Raw genomic sequence first — 23,877 nt, forward strand, 5'->3', positions numbered from 1 at the left:
TCATATCACAAGATTGACTAACCAATGAACAAAACACGTGCAAAATGCATAAGGACATGCTGATTATATTCAGTCTTTTCAGATGTATCATTTGGCAATAGCCTGATTCACTGTCTTTCGTTAAATTTTCAATGTCTGGGATAATACATATAGAATAATCTCATTTTTGTTTTTGATACTGACTGTATCAGCAAGTGTATCAAGCAAGCCCGAGATGAAGTCAGTATACAAAAATGAAATGGTATTTTTTTTTTTCGCCAATATGTCTTAACTTTATATTTTGTTTCGGTTGAGAATATGAAATAAAATGGAATTGTAAGTAAAACTAATTTCACGTGTGCAAAATGTGATAGTTGTTCGGTTTTGTGAATGTTGTCGCGTGCATTTAATCGACAACTTGACGAGGACAGACGTGTAAACGTGACATCATTGCAAATATTTTCGCATCAATCAAATATTCAGCAGTAAGATCAAAAGACAAAAGAACAAATTGCAGATACCAGTCTTAAATAATGATACTTCCAAAAATCAACTGAGTCAAAGTCAGATTGTCATATACGTATACGCTCGTGCATGTTCACACTATACGGACTTCATCACCGGTGGTGTGCTTCTGTAACAAAACTGCTTCAACAGAGTCATGAGGTAAATTCGACACTACAAATTGTTGAACGATACGATATGTTTGTGTCTCACGTCACTAGCGACAAAATATGTTAGTTTACCGATTTTGTCGTACTCCCAATTGTGACATTTTGACTGAGTGTTGATTCGCATTGCGGATGATGCATGCCTAGTAGGGAACGCTCAATTTGTCTAGGCTCCGGGGTTAATACTACTGTTTTGAAAGATGTTGTTCCTTGAAGATAGTTTTGTATATGTTAATGACATGCTCTCCGCAAATTTGACACGCTGAGCAGTTTTGTCGCACTAACCAGCTGCATTTCTGTTAGAATCTATGGTAGCCGGGATGATTTCAACTTTCCATCTCAGCCGTAACATACGCGTTGGCTCCATTTTATGTTTGTTTATATTGATTATTAATATGACAGTTCAGCATAATGAATTAATTTCTTCATATGCCATACATGTGCGTTTAACCTATTTGAGAAAGGAAAAACAATCTATTTTAAGTTCATCAGTAAAAGTAAGAAAGTGTTGTATAATTGTCAATTAGACAGCTTATCACCCGAGACCAATTGATATAGAAGTAAGCACCTGTAGGTCACCGTACGGCCTTCGACAATGAGCAAAACCCGAACCGCGTAATCAGCTAAAAAGGGCTCCGACATGACAAATGTATAACAATTAGAATGAGACAACTCTCCACCAGAGAACGAATGACAATGAAAACATATATAACATGTACAAACATCCCACAGATAACATTTCGCAAATTTTTTTTAACTACCTATCTACCATATATTATAACGGATGTAACCATAAATAGACAATTATTAGGGCCCCGCCAAATGGCGGGTCGCACTATTGTGATCAGTCTGTCCGTCCGTCCGTCCGTAACAAATTGTGTCCTCTCTATATCTAGAGAACCGTTATAATTTCATACTTTATACTTGACATGTATATTAACCAAGACCAGTGGGTGTATCATAATGTTTGTACAACTTCCTAGGTCAAAGTGCAAGGTCAAAAACTTTGGTTTCAGTTGACCAACCCATGTCCTATGGTAAAGATCGTGTCCGCTCTATATCGAAAGAACCGTTATAATTTCATACTTTATACTTGACATGTATATTAACCAACACCGGAGGGTGTGTCATAATGCATGTACAACTTCCTAGGTCAAGGGTCAAGGTCAAAAACTTTGGTTTCAGTTGACAACCCCATGTTCTATGGTAAAGATCGTGTCCGCTCTGTATCTTGAGAACCGTTATGATTTCAAAGTTTATACTAGACATATATATTAACCAACACCAGAGGTTGTGTCATAATGCATGTACAACTTCCTAGGTCAACGGGCAAGGTCAAAAACTTTGGTTTCAGTTGACAACCCCATGTCCTATGGTAAAAATACAAATTTGTTATTCACAGTGGGGCCCACGGAGATGGCTCCCATCTTAATGATGTCTAGTTTTGCCAATACAAAATACTTGGGAGATATATATGCAAGTAAATTTTATAAAATATTTATGCTATTTTCTTTAATTTCTAATTTTTATTAGCCAGTCGACGAAGAAATGTATTATGGTGTACTTTGCATCCTTCCGTCCATTAACATCTTGGAATTATAACTCAAATTTTCTTTAACTAATTCTCGTATTATTTCAACACAACGTTTGGATTAAATGATTGATTAATAGCGTGTTGCTCAACGTTCATTGTCAAAAATTGTATGCATGTTCGAGACGAGAAACAATCACCTATATATACAATAGAGGTCGTCCAGAATAAAGGTCGGGGAAATTTGGACTGCCACTGTAAATATAAGGGTAAATAAGATATGGGAAGAAATTTGGTTTTGCAACAGGCAAGGAGACCCCTCAAAGAGTTGTTGCAATGGTTTTTAACATACAGAGAGCGTGGCTCTCTTCCTAAACGAGGCATTGGATTTTACGTCCCCCATTCTGACCATGCAGACGTGATTGCGTACTTGTACATCCTGCACAGCCAACCATTTTAGTAAGGGTTATAGTGCCGGTCGAAAGACCAAGAGTAACCATATTTAGCAGTTCAACCTTTAGAAGTAGTAAATAAGCAGCCTGGTGAATCTCATTCAAAGTTTGTACGATCGCGGAAAATAATTAAATTAAATTGGATTAAAAAATTACAGACAGTCTACCCTCTCGGTCTTAATGATAATATCATGGGAATTGGTAATATATCAAGAACCGATTCTGTTAACATTTTGGATATAGTTTCTAAAACTGTTCGTAAAACCCGTTCTCATGGTCGTAGAAAAAATCGCAATCAAAGAGAATTTCGGACCAATCATACCAATATTTCGGATCTAATTTCTATTTCAAAAAACAACGGCAGACATTATCTGTTAACAAAGCTCTGTTCATTACCGGTTAATAAGTTAAATAAAATTTTAGAGGATTGCAACACAATTTCATATAGCAGTCCTAAGTATGAAATCGTTCAAATTATAATGGCATATTGTTATTCTAAACTGTTTCCCAAAATTGATCGCCCTGAAGATCATAAAAAACATAAAATAAAGTATGTCAATAAAGGTTTTGATTTTGTAAATATTGCCGGTATTTTTAACGACCATTCTGTTAAATTCCGGGATATTTTGATAATACTGAGCTCCCTCTTATTTGTTATATTTACAAGAAATCTACCCGGAAATTTGTGTTTAATTATAGCCAATTATGTAAAAATGTTAATATCAGTGAAAATACACCTACTTCATGTAATTGCAGTAATTCCGAATACATTTATGGACCCATTTCCCATGTTATAACAGGAGATCTTAACATCGTTCAAGACCGAGAGTTAAAATCATTCCTCAGTAAAGGACCTAAATATCGTCCCCCGTCAATTATTAATTGGAATGAGTGTCGTAATATCATCCACGACTCACTCCATACTTACTGTTTAAAATGGATAAAACGGGAAAAAGCTGACAAAAAATCTTTGGACTCTTTTTTTAAATCAGTAATGAACATAGTTGATATACGTATTCAACATTTTAAAGAACATTTTACTCATAACAATAACCACAATAACCCTATTTCTCGTATCAAACATAAACTAAAAGAACTAGCCAAGGAATTTGTTTTTGTCCCGGCCGATAAAGCTGCTAATAATATTATTATTGTTTGACGTAAATTTTATATTGAGGTTCTGAAAAAAGAAATCACCAATTCACCAACATTCCAACTGACTCCATTTTCAGAAAACGACATCTGTAACAAACATAAACTTTTAGCTATCGCTTTACAAGCAGAACCAAATACAATGAAAGTCCCAACTATGTATTGGCTTCCGAAGCTACACAAAACACCTTACAAATATAGATTCATTTCGTCTTCAAGCCATTGTTCCACTACTAAATTGTCTATTCTTCTTACCAGTACACTTGGTACAATCAAAAACCTGATAATAAATTGTTCAAATAAGGCATTCGAAAATAGTGGAATTAATTACTTTTGGAGTGTCAAGAACTCGTTGGAAGTACTTGATAAATTGCATGCATATATTGGTGATTTTGAATCTGTTCAAAGTTTTGATTTTTCTATCCTATATACCACATTGCCTCATATTCTCATTAAGAAAAAATTCACACACCTAATTAAATGGGCATTTAAAAAGTCAGAATGTGAATATATATGTTCAAACTCTTTTAGGTCATTTTTTAGTAGCAATAAACAAAAAAACTATGTCAATTGGACATGCTTTGATACTATATATGTCCTTGAATTTTTACTAGATAACATTTTTGTTCGCTTTGGAGATTCCGTATATCGTCAGGTTATCGGAATTCCAATGGGGACTAACTGTGCACCACTTATTGCGGACCTTTTTTTGTATTGCTATGAGTTACAATTTATGACAAAAATCAGCAAAGACCCATCGAAACAACATCTGATACACAAATTTAATAATACTTTTAGATATTTGGATGATATTTTGGCTCTCAATAATGACGACTTCAGTATGTATACTAAAGAAATTTATCCTGTTGAACTTACTTTAAATAAAGCTAATACTAACAATGACCACTGCCCTTTCCTCGATCTTGATATCTATATCATTAACGGAAAGCTTAATACTAAAATATATGATAAAAGAGATGATTTTTCATTTCCTATCGTTAATTATCCATTTTTAGATGGTGACGTTCCCTTGTCACCATCTTACGGTGTTTATATATCTCAACTTGTACGATTCGCTCGTGTATGTAACAATGTTTTAGATTTTAACGAGAGAAATTTATGTATTACTGAAAAATTATTACACCAGGGTTTTCGATATCACAAACTAGTCAAAACATTTACTAAATTTTATCATCGGTATAAGGACATCATTCGTAAATATAGCTCAACACGCAGACTTCTTATACGTTCAGGTATTTCACATCCAATTTTTTATGGAAATATTCTTTATAAAGCACAAAAATGTCAGTATTCACCTCTGAAGCTAACAAAACCTTTAAATAGACTTATTAAGAAGGGATATAGTTACGATACTGTTGTCAGGTCATTAAAGATTGCATATTTTGGCGTTAATATTGATTCACTTATAGGGTCTTTGCATCGGCACTAAACACATTTATTTAAAAACCAGTTGTTGGCATGACACGGGTTATGTTCTTCTCATATATGTTATGATGGTATGATACTAAACCCCTAACGGGAAGGATTGTGCCTGATATTCATATGATGAAGACATAATCTTTCAATCAGTTTAATTGAAGTCTGGAGCTGGCATGTCAGTTAACTGCTAGTAGTCTGTTGTTATTTATGTATTATTGTCATTTTGTTAATTTTCTTTGGTTACATCTTCTGACATCAGACTCGGACTTCTCTTGAACTGAATTTTAATGTGCGTATTGTTATGCGTTTACTTTTCTACATTGGCTAGAGGTATAGGGGGAGGGTTGAGATCTCATAAACATGTTTAACCCCGCCGCATTTTTGCGCCTGTCCCAAGTCAGGAGCCTCTAGCCTTTGTTAGTCTTGTATTATTTTTAATTTTAGTTTCTTGTGTACAATTTGGAGTTTAGTATGGCGTTCATTATCACTGAACTAGTATATATATTTGTTTAGGGGCCAGCTGAAGGACGCCTCCGGGTGCGGGAATTTCTCGCTGCATTGAAGACCTGTTGGTGACCTTCTGCTGTTGTCTGTTCTATGGTCGGGTTGTTGTCTCTTTGACACATTCCCCATTTCCATTCTCAAATTTATTATAGTTATATTTCCATGCCACATTGCGGTCGGGTATTGAATGAGAAAAGATCCCTTTCGATTAAAAATTTATTTCAATGTCGTAACTATTGGTGGTTACGTCATTTGATCTGGCTATCGAGAAAACTACAATAACACTTCATTAATCCGACTAATCCGACAAATAAAACTCTCATTATACGTGTTTGAAGTTCTACAACACCGATACGTTTGCGTGCATGATCAATAATGATTAAGCGACTATTTTTATTTGGATATACACGTCAGTAGCTAATATAATTTCGTTAGGACAGCATTCTAATTGGTTTCGTCTATGTCATTCTGTTTATATTGGAATATATGTGTCTCAATAAAGTGAAGCCCCGAAAGAGAAGTCACGAAGTTAATTTATCGAAAATCGTTTTTTTCCCAAAAAGGATCGTGCGAACGAACTTTTGTACACATTTAAAAATTTGACTGTTTATACCATACAATTCGAGTATTGTGTTGTTTATTTGTGGTGTAAAAAATGCGTGCGGAAACGGATGTTTGTTGAAAGTTACGACATACTGTGATGTTAAAAAGAAATAATTTAAAAACTTCTACTAGAAGTTGCACCTTGAATGGTGTTTTATTACTGAATTACTGAAATAAAGTATTGTTCTTTATCACCCTTTTTGTAGGAACAGTCATTTGTGACACAATAACGACATTCAAAGTCTGTTGTGCAGTTCTTCATTGTGAATCAACATACACTCAGCAATATTACCATCATATAGTGTGTGCCTTTTCTATTCAAAATTAAAACAGTGTGAACTAATCCCTCCCAAATATTTATCGACAAATCGTATCATAATTTTTTTAAATTTTTGCTGTCAGAAGAGATACAGCAGTGATTTTAACCCCGTTAGATTCTTTATGTGCCTGTACCAATTCAGGAACCTGTAGTGCAGTGGTTGTCGTTAGTTCATGTCTGTCATTTTTAGCTCACCGGGGTCCGAAGGGCCTCATGTGAGCTTATGCCATCACTTGGCGTCCGTCGTCGTCGTCTGTCGTCGTAAACTATTTCAAAAATCTTCTCCTCTGAAACTACTGGGCCAAATACCTTCAAACTTTAACTAAATGTTCCTTAGGGTATCTAGTTTATAAATTGTATCCGAAGTTTTGATCCATCGAAAAACATGGCCGCCATGGCTAAAAATAGAACATAGGGGTCAAATGCAGTTTTTGGCTTATATCTCAAACACTAAAGCTTTTAGAGCAAATTTGACAAGGGGTAAAATTGTTCAGTTGTTCAAGATCTATCAGCTCAGAAATTTTCAGACGAATCAAACAACCCATTGTTGGGTTGCTGCCACCGAATTGGTAGTTTTAACAAAATTTTGCAGTTTTTTGTTATTATTTTGAATATTATTATAGATATATATAAACTGTAAGCAGCAATAATGTTCAACAAAGTAAGATCTACAAAAAAGTTAATATGACCATAATTGTCAATTGACCCCTTAAGGAGTTATTGCCCTTTAAAGACAATTTTACACAATTTGTTCATCAAGTTTGCTAACATTTAAAAATCTGCTCCTCTGAAATGCAGGTGAGCGATTCAGGCTCTTGAGAGCCTCTTGTTGTTTTTCGCAAATTGTTTTGTTATAAATTAGGCAGATAGTTTACTCAACTGCATTGATTCTACATATAGTTCATGTCGGGGGCTATTATAGCTGACTTTACGAGATTGGCAATCATACACCATCTCCTTATTTTCATATTGAATTGATTCAATAAATTCGATATTAATTAAAGACCTATGTAACGTGGATGTAAATGAAGGCTTGACATCAGAGTTCTGACTTCGTCACATATTTATATGTTCCAGCTTTCCTGCGTGATAACAGATTAATTCACTAACATATTCGAAGAATATCTTATAAAATTATTTTATGGTTATTGAATTCTAATATAATTCTTATTTTGTATACATGCGAGAGGTTTAGCTAGCTATTAAACCAGGTTTAATCCACCATTTTCTACATAAGGAAATGCCTATACCAAGTCAGAAGTATGAGTTGTTTTCCATTCTTTAGATGTGTTTGATCTTTTGAGTTTGCCATTTCAAAACGGGATTTCTGTTTTGAATATCCTTTAGAGTTTTTAATACAATGCCAATGATACTGATTGAGTAGATTTAATGACAAAATTGAAGGTTAGTTTACATTTTAATTGGTTGATTGATTGTTGTTTGTTTAACGTCCACTTGCCTTTATTGCATGCATGATCAGGACGAGAACAAATTACAATGAATACAGTAGGTAGGTCCTGCAATAGAAGCCGTCCGAGATGAAGGTCAGGGAAATTTTGACTTACATTGGAAAATGAGGGAACACTGGACAAGGACAGACATTTTACGTTAAAACAGGCCACCTACGTAACCCTCAAAGAGTTGCAAGTGTTCTTAACGTGTATAGAGCATGGCACTATTTTACACGAGGCATCGTATTTAACGTCCACATTCTAACCGGACGTGGCTGCGTATTTGTACAGTCCGTACAGCCAAACGGCCGACCCACTACGGCGAGGGTTTTCTGCCGTTCGAAAGAAGACCTGCAGTGACCATATTTTTATTCTCCAGTTACCCTTGGGGTTTTACAGTTTAATAATGAATAATATATATCCATAACAGTTTGGAGAGGGGATTTTGTATTTCTTACATTAGTGTTTCATATTTTCTTTATGAAAATAAACCTGTATATTTATGATGGTGTGAAAGTAAAAATAACACAAATATCGGACTCGTAGGAAAATTTAAATCGGAAAATCACTTATCGGATGGTCAAATGGCAAAATCAAAAGCTCAAACAACTGTCATTTTCCTTACTTGGTACATGCATTCCTTATTTGTTTGTTTTGCTCACACATTGTTGTCAATATTATAGAATTCAATGCCACTGTTATATAAGTGAGAGGAAGAGATAGCTATAAAACTAGGTTTAACCCACCATTTCTACATCAAGAAATGCCTGTACCAATTCGGGACTATGACAGTTGTTTTCCATTCGTTAGATCTGCTGATTTTGCCATTTGCTTAGGGACTTTCCGTTTTGAACTTTCCTCGGAGTTCAGTATTTTTGTTATTTTACACTTTTTTGGAACTTAAATGACAGCAGTACAAGAAGGAAAATTAGGATAGTGTAGAAAGTATTTTCAAAATTCATCAAAGGAAGGAAGATGCAACTGTTGGTTGTTTCTGAATGTAAATCAATAAACAGATTAATTCATTAACAAATTAAATCAAATCAAATATTTTATTGTCGTATAAACTTTACAGTTTGTGACCAACATGTATAAACATATATACATACATATCAAAGATACACAATAAAAACAGCATCAAAATTTATAAAAACAAACAAGCTGTTAAGAGTCCCCTGCCCTCAGTTCTAATGACTTTTTTCAAGAAGGATTCTAACTTATTTGTTTGTAAAGATGTTGATGGATTTAGTAAATGAATTTTTTCTTCTTCATTTAAATTATTAAAGTTATTATTTTCAGTACATATGTGTTCAAAAAAGGCATTTCTTAGTGTTTTATTATAATCACAATAGAGTAAAAAATGTTTCTCATCCTCTAGTATTTTACATTTATGACAAAGTCGTTCCTATCTTGGGATTTTAAAATATCTCCCCTTTTCAATTAAGAGGGAGTGATCACTTAGTTTAAATTTAGTGATCAATCTACTTATCTAAAAATTAGATATATTTAGATAAGATTCTAGTTTGCAATCTTTTTTAAGTTTTTTTTATAGATAAAATTTACTTTTATCATCAATGTTTTCAAATTTAGTTTCAATTAAATCTTCATATTTGTATTTCATTTTTAATTTAATATCATTTTTTATTTTATTTACATCTTTTATGTCCTTACAAGAAGGAAGAATATTAAGGTCAATATTAGTCTCTTCAACAATATTGTTTGCATATGTATACCATGAATAAGTTCCCGTCAAATCTAGAGACTGTGCTAGAGAAAAAGCTTCCTTTATCAATGGATTAATATTATTATTATATAGTCTAGCTAAATATAAAAGGGTTTGTGTTTTAATAAAACATTCTATAGGCAATCTTCCTAGTTCAACTCTTGCTCCTAAATTGGATGCATTTTTTTCTTATTCCTAGAGTAGATTTACAAAATTTAAGATGCATATTTTCAATAGGGGTTTTGTCTGTAAAATCAAGTTGATTAATTTGTTTTCCTGAAGATAAGGCTCTGTTTTTGGCTCTATGAAAAGAAATATATTTATCCAAATATGTTACTTCTGAATTATAGGTCATAATTGGTTTTACTAAAGAATCAAAAAGATTATTTTACAATATCATTTATGAAGACATTAAATAAAGTGGGGCTCAGGGTGTCTCCTTGTTTAAACCCTCTAGCAATATTAAAAAATTCTGATACATAATCTTTGTATTTCAAAGATGATTTAGTATATTAACAACAAAAACTAAAAAGTGCAAAATACTTTGTACGAATTATAGGAAAAATATAAAATCCAGTCTATAAACTTTATACTAAATTTCAAAAGTTTGCTGGAGCAGCTTAGTCTAAATTAGGGACATATGGCATTAGAAATTTAAATAAAAGTTAAAAATGAAAAAAAAAAATATTGACTTAAAATTTGAAATCAGTTGAAAATGAACAACTGTTGGAAGAATTAGGTGAGAAGGTAGGTCTAATGTTTAATGAAAATTTCTTAATGAGAGGTATTCGAAAAATACGAAATGAAAGAGAGGATTTATGGGAAGATTTATTTGAGAAAAACAAAAGCTGAAAGGCATACATTTTCAGAAATAAAACTGTAAATGAAAACAAAAAAAAATAAAACAACAAGATAAAATTGAAATAGAAAATTGTGAGCACGATAGAAAAAGATTTCAGATGAGCAAATAAGAAGTCTGGAGAAAGTATTAAAGGAATTCCACAGAGTGACATAATTCCTTCTTTTGAAAAAATTAATATACAAATGAAGTTGGAGAATGTTGCATGCAGTTAATAACAGATGTTAATGTTAGTTTGAATAAAGTTCCAATTGCTATCAAATCTGTTTTTAAAAATACAACAGGAAAGCCACTAGAAAGGGTAGCAAACAAAAATCTAATAAGAAGTATACTTGGTCGAAATCAATATAGAAGCTTATAAACAGGATTGCGAAGCCATGTTAACAAATTGTAAGCCGTAAGAAGCAAAAGGTAATGCTCTGCTTCAAAATGCAACAACTTAATACCATGATCATTATAAATGTATGTAAGACACACTGAAAGATGGCTCAAATTCATCACGGGGTTTAAGTAAAATAAGAGGTTGTGATGCTGCTACATAAACAAAATGCTTAAATAATATGATAGAGCACCTAGCCAGGACTTACCCTAACTTTGACCAAGAGAGCACTGAGGTTAGAGCCAAGTTTATAACATCAATCAAATACTTCTTAAGTGATCAATGTGCCACAAATAATGTTTCAATGAAAACACAGAAGAAGAAAAAAAAATTGGAAAATATCTCTTACCAACAGTTATTGACAACTTTGAAGCTATGACTGAAAATGAGAAGTCTTGATTGACTGGGTCAATATGCATGTAAGTAACATTTTCTTGCAAAGTTTGGTACAGCAGCTGATAAAACTCTGAAACTGTTTGATGAGTCTATAACTGACAGTAGAAACCCTTTTTCTTTTGAAAATGATGAAAGTGGTCAATTTCTCTTAGCTCGAACAGCAGTAAAGGCACTTATAAAATGACGGTCATACAAATTATGAATTCTCGAAAATTTTTCTTAAAGGACGAGCCAGGAAAAAACTATTAATTTACATTTCATGTACATAGAATTAATATAATATTTCATGATGTGCTGCTGTTTACTTCCATAGAAATGATATTTTGGAGCTACTCCAGGATTACCCTAGAAAGGTTTCTTATAATCTGTCCTTTTTGATTAAAAAGTAAACGTTTGTATTGCTGGAGCTAGAGCTATGGGCATATACGATAAATGAGTAACTGCTTCTTTTTGGAAGATATGAGAGCAAGAAAGCGAAATCTTAGATTTAAAAATCATTTGCTGCAAATTTAAATATGTCTCAGTCAGTAGTCAGCTTATGGTTAAGAATCTTTTAGTAGGGCATGTATTTATGATGTCATTTTGTTAAATAAAGATGACATGTACATCGAACTTTTAAATGATACAAATGACCCCCAGCTGTAGTCTTTTCCCAAAGTAGAAGTTGAATTACTATGTGCACAACTGCAAATAATATTAGAAGGACAAGCACCAAGTCATGCAGTTACCTGGGGATTCATATTTGGAACATCAAATAACCTAATAGAAAAATGTCCCTGAATACAAATGCTATCAGTGAACGGGACCTGGCCATCCTTGATTTATTGTTTGTTGTTTAACGTCCAGTGGTAAAAATGTATGTTCAAGACTAGAACAGTAAATATATTAGGTAGGTCTTGTAATAGAGGCTGTCCGGGATGATGGGCGGGATAATTGAGACTGCCACTCGAATATTAGGGTAAAGTGGATAGGGATCAAAACTTTGCCTTGTAACAGGACAACTACGGACCCCTCACAGAGTTGTTGCAAGCGTTCTTAATGTTCAAAGAGCGTGGCACTCTCTCTACACGAAGCATCTGTTTTAACGTCCCTATGTTGACTGGACGCAGCTGCGTACTTGTACATCCCGTACAGCCAAACGGACGCCCCACTTTGGCAAGGGTTTCACTGCTGGTCGGTAGAAGACCTGTAGTCACCGTATTTCAATTCCCCAGTCACCCTAAGGGGCCTCTGGAAAAAGAGTGTATATTAGAATTAGAAGACTTATAAAAGACTTGCAAGGATTCTTGAGGTGCAACGAGGGCACTCCCTCTTAACGATGCATCGGATTTAACGTCCCCATTCTGACCGGACGTGGCTGCGTATTTATACATCCAACACAGCCAAACGGACGCCCCACTTTGGCAAGGATTTTATTACCCGTAGGATCCGGAGTAACCATAGTTTTATACCTCAGTTACCCTTTCTGGTGTGTTGATTAAAAGCGTGTTTGAAATCTGAGTACAAAGTCAAAATTTTTTAGTAAGTTTTTTAATTCACATTGTGATTTATTGAATTGTCAACATTGTGATATATTGAATTCTCAGAGTATTTTTGAACTTTTTAAATATCATTTTGTAATATTTTAATTTCAATTTGGTTTACAATAGCGGTATTTAGTTGGTTCAAAAATTGGCTTTAAATAATTCGGACCAGATCGCTCATTATACATGAAGATATATCCATGACGATACTCCGGTCATTTTCTATTTTATTTTTCTGAAGATTTAGCATTGTTTTTTTGTTACCGTGTATTGTCAAGCTTGAGTACACATTATTGTTTCTCAATCGCTGAATGTACGATGTTGTAACAAACTGAAGCAGCTGACCCCGTTTTTTTACCTTCAAATTCTAATGGCGGAACACCACGTGACACATTGGGTCGTTACAGATGAATCAAATCGCTCTAGGGCTAATTAGGTGAATTATTAGGCTGAAGCAATCATGTAATTTGTTTGCATGAGAGTTCTTTGAAACTGTTTATTTTCGAACTATGAGTTTAAATGTCCCTCTGGTATCTTTAGCCTCTCTTTTGCAATGAATTGGGAATTGATTTAACCGGAAACATCTTTCAAAAGTATGAAATTGGACATCAATGGAAATTTTAAGAAAGTTCAACAGTGGTGTTTTTTTTTGCATTACAATTCGAATGCCTTTTCTTTGTCAAATGAGTAGAATAATTAGATAGAAAATGATTTTTATTTCTATTAACCAATTATTCCACAACTTTCTCACAAAACACACACAAGAAACTGTCACCCCTTCTTATTACTTTATAGCACGTCTTAATTAAGATTCTGATTTCAAACTCTGGCGTTCCAAAAAGAGAGAGGAGGACGAAACATTCAGATTTTTGGACAACTTCATACACACTGATTTCCTTTTATACTTTGCCCTGTATATTTCTTATAGATCAAGAAACTGGAACCTGAGAATGGCCTCCTTGAAAATGATATGTCCTCTTTTTCATGCTTTTGACAGACCTCTATATCTTAAACATGTACCTTATCATTTATCAGACTTGTTGACCTTTCCACAACCTATTTCAGATTTCTTCTCCTTAGGGACGTTTGCAGTGTCTATCACAGGCACCGAATATAACTGTGTGGATTTAGATGAAGCACATGAAATGCAAATTAATTTGCAAACCAAATATTCACTGAATTCAACCACAAAACAGTCGTTAGCTTCTACTTGCTAATCATTACCTTTTAGAGCAAAAATCCTACAAAATTTGAAAAACAGCTTTTAATTTATCATCAAAATTCATCTATTGGGGAAATTTCTATCAGACAAATTGATGAGAAATACATCCAAGAATACATGAAAAGTCTTTATTTACAACTGGAACCAATACAAAATTACACCAGATATTTACAGGAGAAACATGCGCACCAAACATCTGACATGCTCAACTACAGGAAATATGGAGAAGAGGATTTTAAAAGTTTTATCAGTTGTGTAGTTCTAAAAAATAAAAAAGTTCCTAGAAAACGAAGAAACCTAAAAACACTTTCTGCAATCATTACAAAAAACAACCTACAACAAAAAAAGGAACTACAAGACAATAAAACTGTTATTCACTATTTAAGAAAGCGCAATTAGCTTATTCAAAACATTAGAAAAGCCTGTGGAAGAACTGCATCAATTAATAAAACTGCCTCGAGCTATATGTACTGCTGATGAACTACCAATTAAAGGTGAAAAATCCAGTGTTGTGAACCTCTTCAAATCACTCTAATCTTCTTCTTACACAGACATCCTTTCCTTTTCAAGTTCTAACACAATAGGTATTTTTTTGGAGGGAATGTTCATCATTAATTCTCGTCAACTTGGTTACCATATTTTCTCTCTTTAATATGCCAGTTTCTTATTTGACAAATGGGTTCTCTATTTCTATGCACAGTACAATGCTTCTGATATACATGTACTTTTTGATGATCCTGAAAGAAATGGTCCTAGCCCAAAGGATGTGGAACGTGCACGCAGAGATCTGGGTCACCAGCTTCATTTTGAAATTTCGGACTCAATATCTATTTCTGATTCAACCACTCTTCCTTCTGACTGGCAAAGGTTTCTTTTCAACAGACAAAACAAAAGAAACCTTGTACAGTATCATTCAGTTAAATTTTTAGAACTTTCAAGGTCACGCGATTTTGTTTTTGTTACAGCAGGGGGTTTTGAAGGTGACAACAAGGACAAGGCCATTGTGTTCTTGAAGACGAAATATTTGAATATTCAAAGTCTAATGGAAATCACGAAGAAAGTGATAGCAAAGTATGGTTGCATGCCTCTTCATCTCCTTGTACAAATATTTTGATCTACAGTCCTGATACAGATGTCTGCTTCATAGGTTTACCTCTGATTATGTCTGAAGATTCTCTTAAAAATAAAACAATTTTCATTCACTTGAAGGACAGCAACTTCGAAAAAAAATACCTTGACATGAACACATTAAGCAGTGAGATAGCAAATGATCCCTTGTTACAAAATATTGAAAACCTTCATAAATGCCTACAAAATCTGTTCATTGTAACTGGTTGTGACTATGTCTCTTTCTTCAGAGGATTTACTAACAGAATAGTTTTTGACAACTTTAGGAAACACTGTGATTTCATATCAGGTACAGAATTTCCAGGTTCTCTTGCAGAAACCAATCCCAATGGTCTTTTGGCATTTTATAGACTTATTGGTACGCTACACTTTTTGAATCACAGGACAGCATTTCCTGAAAACATTTCTTCACCAAAAAACCTTTTCATTCTCCAAATATCCCACGAAAAGGACGACCTACAAATTCATTTAGATTTCTTAGAGAAGATTAGAGAAAAAAATGGGATCGAATGGTCAATGAAGATGAGATGATTCCAACAGCTAAAGCATTAAAATTTCACTGGATGCTTGGTTGCTGGATATCTGATATGTGGGACAAAGCCCTACATTCCTATGTTTAACTTTTTTTATCATATTGAATATGGATGGGAAATGAAATGTGATTCTTGCTTGTCTATAATATGGGATACTACAGAAAACTATTCTCGAGTTGAACATACTGTCCTTTTTCTTACAAAGGGATGCAATTGTAAAACAGGTTGTGTCAACAACAGATGTCTATGTGAGCGGAAAGGCAATGTTTGTTGTCCTGGTTGTTGCTGCACTCTATGCAAGAATATTTCAGCTTCTACATCTTCACAAAATTTGCCTGTGCAAGTTTTAGTTGATGTTCAATGTCTTCCTCAATCTCCTGATATTCCAAATAGTACGGGTTATTCAAACTGTACAAATATGGGAGACCATCATACCTGGAATGAAAATGAAGACCTGTCATGTAAACATTTGACAATAGCATAGAACTACAGAATGTTTTTGAAGATACAGAAATGTTTTCAGATTACAATGAAAATGAAATTATTACTTCAATATTTTTATCAGAATTTGAAAGTGTAGGTGAAATCTTGTGTGATAATGACTTGACACCGCAGGAGATTGATTTTGTAGATTTTGAGTAAAAAAAACTTAATTAGGTTTCTCTACCAACATGTTTAAAATTTTAGACATTCTGTTGGTCTTTCATTGGAACATTTGCGTCATTTACTGTTTTATATTCCAGGAATATGACAAAAGTCTTGAAATAAATTATAAAGGGCAGAAGTTTTAATTTCTTTTTGGTATCATAAAAAAATGTCATGGAAGGTCTTCACAGGAGGTGGAGATGTGATTTACCATACTGTTTCAGGAAATAAATTAGTACCGGTAATTTTGTAATTCGTACATATGAGCAAAATTCTATTAATATTTTTTTTCAAAATTCATGAAGTCTTCATACAAAGACCAGCCTTTAAGTAATTTATTCATACAGAGGGAGAAGTAATTTACCATTTTTAAACTGAAACATATTCATAATTGTAAAAAATGTACATATTGACAAAAGTCTTTCAACGTTTTTTCCAAGTTAAGAAAATCTGGCTTTGAACAGTCTTGGATTAGATATATGATTAATTTGCGTAAGTACAAGATGAAATAATACCCATCCTCTTTCCACCAAAGAACATCCATATGGATGAATAACCTTAAGAGTCATAATAGATTCATTTCCACAGGAAGTAACAAAATGAATTATGTTCCATTGCATTGAATTTTGATGTTTTTTTGTCAGCTCCCATAATTTCCTGATGAGCTTTATGTTTAGTGTTTGTAATGATATGATGTTGTCATAATTAAAATTTGTGATCAGAATATTCATGTTAGGCATGTTAAATCAGCATGTTTGTGTTGTTTTTTAAGATTTGTTATTTTGCATGATTGGATTGTTAAGTTTTGTCTACATATATATATTTTTGTCTTCCGTACACTAGTTGGTCAATATTTTTCCATGATTTGCAGTGACCTAAAGGATGTTCGCTACCCTGTTTCAAAATTACAAAATTTACAAAATTTACAACCGTGACAAAAGAATGTAAACAAATGTGCACTGCAATGTAAATAGTAATAAAAGATTTTAAAGGAACAAATTAAATACACATAATTATTTAACAATTGTTATAGAACGTATGATTAACAAATGGGAACGCATGGAAAATATAAAAACAAAATGTTATGGCTCTATTAATTCATATATTTTTCACATGCTCCACCTGCTCTGTCTTGATTGTTTATCAATGTCACAATCCAGGAAAACTTCTGGAACACACTCGAAAGTTAATAAGCTTGCAATCAACAAGCACTGAACGAAATATTATTTTGTCTATAATACGTTATATATTCGTAATAAATGTAGAAAAAACGTGCATATATGAACTTTTTCCGGATAAATGCATTTATTAGTTCAATAATTTTGATATCTTGTAAGTACAGAAACTCGTTTCATATGAAAATTTTACATTAAGACTAAAACATGCACTGAGACGATTTTTAGAAATATTTTTTCAATTGAAATGTTTATTGATAGATAAAAATGTTTTATTTGACCGGCATTTATAAGTACTTCTATCAACTTTTTCTGTGCAAATTGCCGCTTTTCCTAAATACCATTAACATTGATCATAACATAGGAAAACTACGGGAAAATGCACGAATATGAAAATCGTCTAAAAATGTATGACGTCAAAGGGAGCGTTGCGTAATACGGCAAATATGGCGGATATTGCAACTCCTTGGTTCCGTATTTTTCCGCCGGAAGAAAATCCTGAAGACCCTGAATGTATTGGCCAGACAGAGGAGCTCCTGCAATTGCATATTTTATGCTCATGTTTACAAACAATCTTATGAAGAAGATAGTCCATGAACCAAACAGGTAAAAATGTTCGCTCTTCTGGCAGTTCTGGCTTCATGAAACTGATAAAATATTATTGACAGAGTATATCTATCTTGGGTAGGCTCATGGCTTTGTATATAAGTTAAAAATTCACAGAAAAACTTTCCGTCTGCATGTAAATTTCCTAAAATCTTATCTAAGGATTATTTCATCTCCCCCTAACACACCAACCCCTTAAGGCGCCCAATTCATGCAACTTACGCTAACAGTCGTTGGCCAATAGATTTTTAAAATATGACACCAGTCAAAGGTTACAACTACATTTGTAACATAGTAGATTGCTATTCTCGTTTAGCATGATATTTGGTGGACCATTAAAAGAGAAATACGCAAAAGATGTAGCTGAACTTACTTTAAAATATGTATATCTATATGGTTCGCCAGGAATATTACAAAGTGACAATGGCAAAGAATTCACAAATGCAAACTTGGTTGAAGTTGTGTCGATTTTCAAGACCCGGCAGTTACAAGGACGTCCCTATTACCCACAGAGCCAAGGACGCGTAGAACGCTTCAATAGAACACTAACAGAACATTTTAGAAAAAGACTGGCCTTCAAATTGTCAGAATTTTATTACAACTACAACAACAGGGTACACAAAAGTACAAAGCCTTCCACACCATATCAGCTTTACTTTAAAAGACCTAACTTTGCACCACCTATTGATGAACAGGTAACTATAAAAATGAATAGAATTTAAAAATAAATGGAGAATGTGTCCATGGGACACAGATAATGCCCCGCTTGCATATTACGTTAAAAGAGACATAACTCAAGAATGGTAAAGGTGACGCTACCCAAATTTGTACTTGATCTGAGTTTTGTGGTTATAAGCATTATGTTTAAGTTTCATAACATTTTGTTGAGTTAGAGAACAGGAACGAAAAATTCAGCATTTTTTTTTCCATTTGTAAAGGGGCATAACTCTAGAACGGCACCAACATTCAAACTTGATCTCTGTTTTGTGGTAATAAGCATTTTGTATAAGATTCATAAAGTTTGGTTGAGACAAACTTAAGTTAGAGAACGGAAACAAAAAATTCAGCAATTTTTCCATTTGTAAAGGGGCATAACTCTAGAAATGTAATAGTGATGCAACTGAAATTCAAACTTGATTTGTGTTTTGTGGTAATGAGCATTGTGTACAAGTTTCATAACATTTGGTTGAGGCAAACTTAAATAAGCATGATTAGAGAACGGAAACAAAAAAATCAGCAATGTTTCCATTTGTAAAGGGGCATAACTCTAGAACAGTAAAAGTGACGCCACCAAAATTCAAAATTATTCTGTGTTTTGAGGTAATGAGTAAAGTTAAGAGAACGGAAACCAATTTCGGGACGTACGGACGTACAGACGGACAAGGGTATAACTTAATGCCCCCTCTGTTATGGCGGGGCATAAAAAAAATATAAATATTAATAAAAAGTCACGAATTATGTTTTTTAAATAAATGATATTCATCTTGTCTTATTAATTTTAACTAAACTACACATTTTATAATACACTTACCGTAAGGTTTTATTAATTAGACGCGAATTTAAAAGCTGATTAACCATGTATGTATATCTGTCGTATATAAATCTATTGTAGTATCGTTGATAATATATACGTGGAATAAAACCGTTTCTTTTTTATATAGCTTCCATTTGTGCTCCTAACCGAAGATGAAAGAAAATTCCTAGCACAGGCTCACTTAGATGTAGAGGTTGAAGAAGAAGAGATTGATGAAACAGTACCTGAAAGTGACTTAAAATGAAAATGGAAATTTGGAGATATTAAGGAACATAGATGACAGAGATGTAACGTTTGAAGGTAAAACTATAATTTTTATTTACTAAAATAGCAATCTAAAAGTTTTTATTATTATAAGGCTACGGCGATATAAGTTAAACAAAGTTATTTTTTAATACATGCTTATGAAAAGCAATATTAAAATGCGTATTTTATATACTGTGTTATCATGTTATTATTCTATATATGCGTTAAATTTGCCACTGGACGTTATACAACCATCGATAGTATTGTTTTATTTGTTTAATCTAATTTTTTTAAAAGAAGCTATGGATATTGTGTCGGAAGTTAACGAAGAAAACCAAGAAGTTCTGGAGACAATCAAAGGAAAGCAGTTGGAAAAGATCATATAGTTACAGAAACCGGGGATACAAACTTCACTGCGGAAACAGATGATATTGCAAATTTAGAAGTCGTAAGTAATGTTTTAGTATGAGAAAATATTTTTGCTACATTAAACATGTGTGCATTGTGAATGTGCGTTTTGAAAAAAAAATGTTATACGCTAATTAAAAAAAATGAAGACTTAGGTATAGCCGTCAAACACCTTTTCACCTTTGAATAAATTGAAACGAATCGAAAAGAAAAATACTCGTGTAAATGCCTATGAGACAACTCTCCATCCAAGAAACAATGAATAAAAAGTTAACAATTACAGGTCAAAGTACGGCCTTCAACACGGAGCATTGACTCACACTGAACAAGCATTGTACAAGTGGTTCATATGACAAAAGCAAGGTTCACATTTTATTTAATAATACACAGGGTTTTAAAAGGCTTTATGATTTGTTTGTTAGACTGAAGGAAAATCTGTAAAAAATACTGGACTGATGAGTATTTTCGAAAACAGCAACTAGAGATTTATCCTCTTGAAATGTTTTCTGACAATTATCAGGACATCTTTACTCTGACTATTGGGGAATATTTACAATTCAGGACAAATCCAGCAATGAACAAAAGGACTGCAGTGTTTACATCTGGTTTCTGGAGAGAAGAAATATGAAAAAAACATAAAGAATGATTCTTCTCGGGGAAAGATTTTCGTTATTAAAGACATAATTACAAATTTTACATTTGAACTAAATAGATATCAGCTAAGACCAAAAAGTTAATATATGTCCCATTGTGATTCACAAATTCTTCAATTAAAAAAATAAAACACATTTTATGTTTAGCTATTTCGAATCATTTTTTTGTTATTTAAGGAATGACTGTAATATTTTTCTGTCTATAAAGAAATAACACCAAAAATGTGGTGCACACTGAATAACCCGCGTAGCGTGTTATTTTAAACTTTTCACCACATTTTTTGAATTTATTTCGAATAGACATAAAAAAATATTACAGATATTCCTTATAATTTAATTCTAAATTCCATTTTAAGTCGGAGTAAATCATAAAAAAAACGTTGATGACGTCACGGTCACATGACAAAATTATGTCTATGAGCTGATAGACAAAACACTGCCAGCCAATCAGAAGACGCGTTACATCCAAAATTAAATTATTCAAGGTAAAACATCTATAAATGTCAATGAAACAGCTATATGGACGAGAGACAAAATGAAGTATGTTGATTTTGCAAAAAAATATTCAATCTTTACTGTTTTTTAGTGAAAAAAATATGTGTAGTTTCATTTTTGAAGGCACATTAATAAAGTAACATGTAAACTCGTTATGCCAATAATTTATACACTGAATAATGTTGTGGTTGTTGAATGTTGTCATGGTACACAATGGATTTTAAAAAATACATAGATTTGAAACTGGAAAAGTTTCACCAGAAAAAAAACAACCTTTTTTTAATAAGATAGTGGCACAAAATGTCGTTGTTAAACACAATAAATTATACCTTAAACATTTTTATGTGGTACCTATACATTGAAACATTGAACAAAACGTTTTTAAATAGGTGTATGTATTTATAGCTTACGATACAGAATAGCTTTAATTCATTGTTGAAGGCCGTACATGTGTATCTTTAGTTGCTTGTATACATATGTCATTGTGTCTCAGGTTGTTTATTAACTTATATTTCGTACTTGTTATCAAGACGTAATGAGTAAAGGGAAGTAACGATAATTACTACAAAACAATTAAACACGGGATCAAGAAAAGCAAACAATTTGAAAATGTTGCAGTTTTACAATAAAATGTAAATAAGTAAATCCTGTTGCTTATGACTGTAAGTACAAATCGGATAACAAACCTTTTTTTTTAAACATATTTGCTTACTTATAGTTTTTGTTCCATCCCATTTTTTTCATTTTGTAACGATTTGAAACCCATGACGACGGCTTTAAGTTTTTTTTCTTTTGAAATAGATTTTTACACTGAGCATAAATGACTTTATTACTATATCATAGACTTTTTATTTATTCCATACCACGACACGAAATAAATATGAAACATAGAACAATAACTATATATAGAAAACTTGCTAATATGGCCGTACTACAAATTTTAAAACAAGTACAGACAAACATGTGCACCTGGAAAAGTTTTACAGCATTATAGGAACTAGATAACTAAATTCTAAATTCATTTTATGATTCAGAAAATAATAAAATTTTCTTGATTTTGCTAGGTCCCAAAATAAACAAATTTGGGAAAGAGGTTTGAGAAGCTCCCCTCATATGTTTTTACTTTATTCAGAAGCAGTACAGCTTATAAAATATACATTTTTACATTAATTCTAAATGCATCCGTGTCATAATATTCATATAATAAATGGACAATAGACATCTGCAAACGATAAGTGATCTAAACATGTTAAACTCTTTAACCGAGTGGACAATATCAAATGCAACCCAGGTGTTTATTTTTTTATCCTCTGCAGACTGGAAAAAAACGCATATTAAAGTCTAGGTAAGTTTTTAATTTTCTGAAACATAGACTACATTGAACTTTTATATATCTAGGTTCGGTCATGCCTTAAAACTTTCCTAGGTGCATCAGTTTGTCTGTATTCTTAGAAGATTTTGTAGTGTAAACACGTCAAAATTTTTCAATTCCTTTTGAGGAACCTTATAATCAGTTAAAATTTACCAGGTACATAGCGGGTTTGTCTGTACTCATTATGAATAATATAGTGGCGTAAATACTGCTATAGTTACCAAAAGGTTATGGTGTACATGAACGCGTTATTGTCCAATACAATACGAATAAACTGTTAAAACGGCTTCTCGTACAAATCTTGACGAAGCGAAATGTCCTAGTCAATCTACCGTATATTGATGAGTCAATGATACAAGACCACCTTATACTTCCTTGATTTTCTACTTGGTAGGAACGATTAAAATGAATATTGTAAAATTAAATCACATTCTCTCCTGAACAAATGTATATTATATTAAAATACAAGTCTTTAATATATTTACCTTATTTCACGCTTAATTGCTCGGCTTTTTGTTTTTTATATTTTACTGCATCTCATCCTTTCGGGACATCATCGTGTTGAGTCCGTCACAGTTGGAATATTTAAATGTACCTTTGCCAGTAGATAATGTCCAAAAGTGTCTTTCCAGATCAAAGTCATGTGATTGACAACTGTTTTACGAATGTATGGAGAGCTGTAACGAGAAAAGTTCTACCACTGCGCGTTATCTGTTACCTTGTTTTGATGTCTAATTAAAGGAAGAAGGGATGTCTAAATGTTTGACGATAAATGGTCAATATATGTTCAAATTTCAATATAAAAATTGGGGGTCATGGACCTTGATTTTTAGTTAAAATACATTGAAATTAACAGATTCATAGTTTTGTTTATAAAG

General features: G+C 32.9%; 1 long non-coding RNA gene across 1 annotated transcript; it reads right to left on the reverse strand.

The window, feature by feature from the left end:
* Positions 1-13,678: 13,678 nt before the first annotated feature.
* On the reverse strand, positions 13,679-23,660 carry LOC127711347 (uncharacterized). The gene is made up of 2 exons (XR_007986647.1): positions 23,485-23,660; positions 13,679-16,300 (listed from the first exon to the last, which is right to left on the reverse strand). It is a non-coding gene; the product is annotated as an uncharacterized LOC127711347 (long non-coding RNA).
* Positions 23,661-23,877: the final 217 nt, after the last annotated feature.

Source organism: Mytilus californianus, unplaced genomic scaffold, assembly GCF_021869535.1.
Source record: "Mytilus californianus isolate M0D057914Y unplaced genomic scaffold, xbMytCali1.0.p SCAF_8, whole genome shotgun sequence".
Classification (NCBI taxonomy): Eukaryota; Metazoa; Mollusca; class Bivalvia; order Mytilida; family Mytilidae; genus Mytilus; species Mytilus californianus.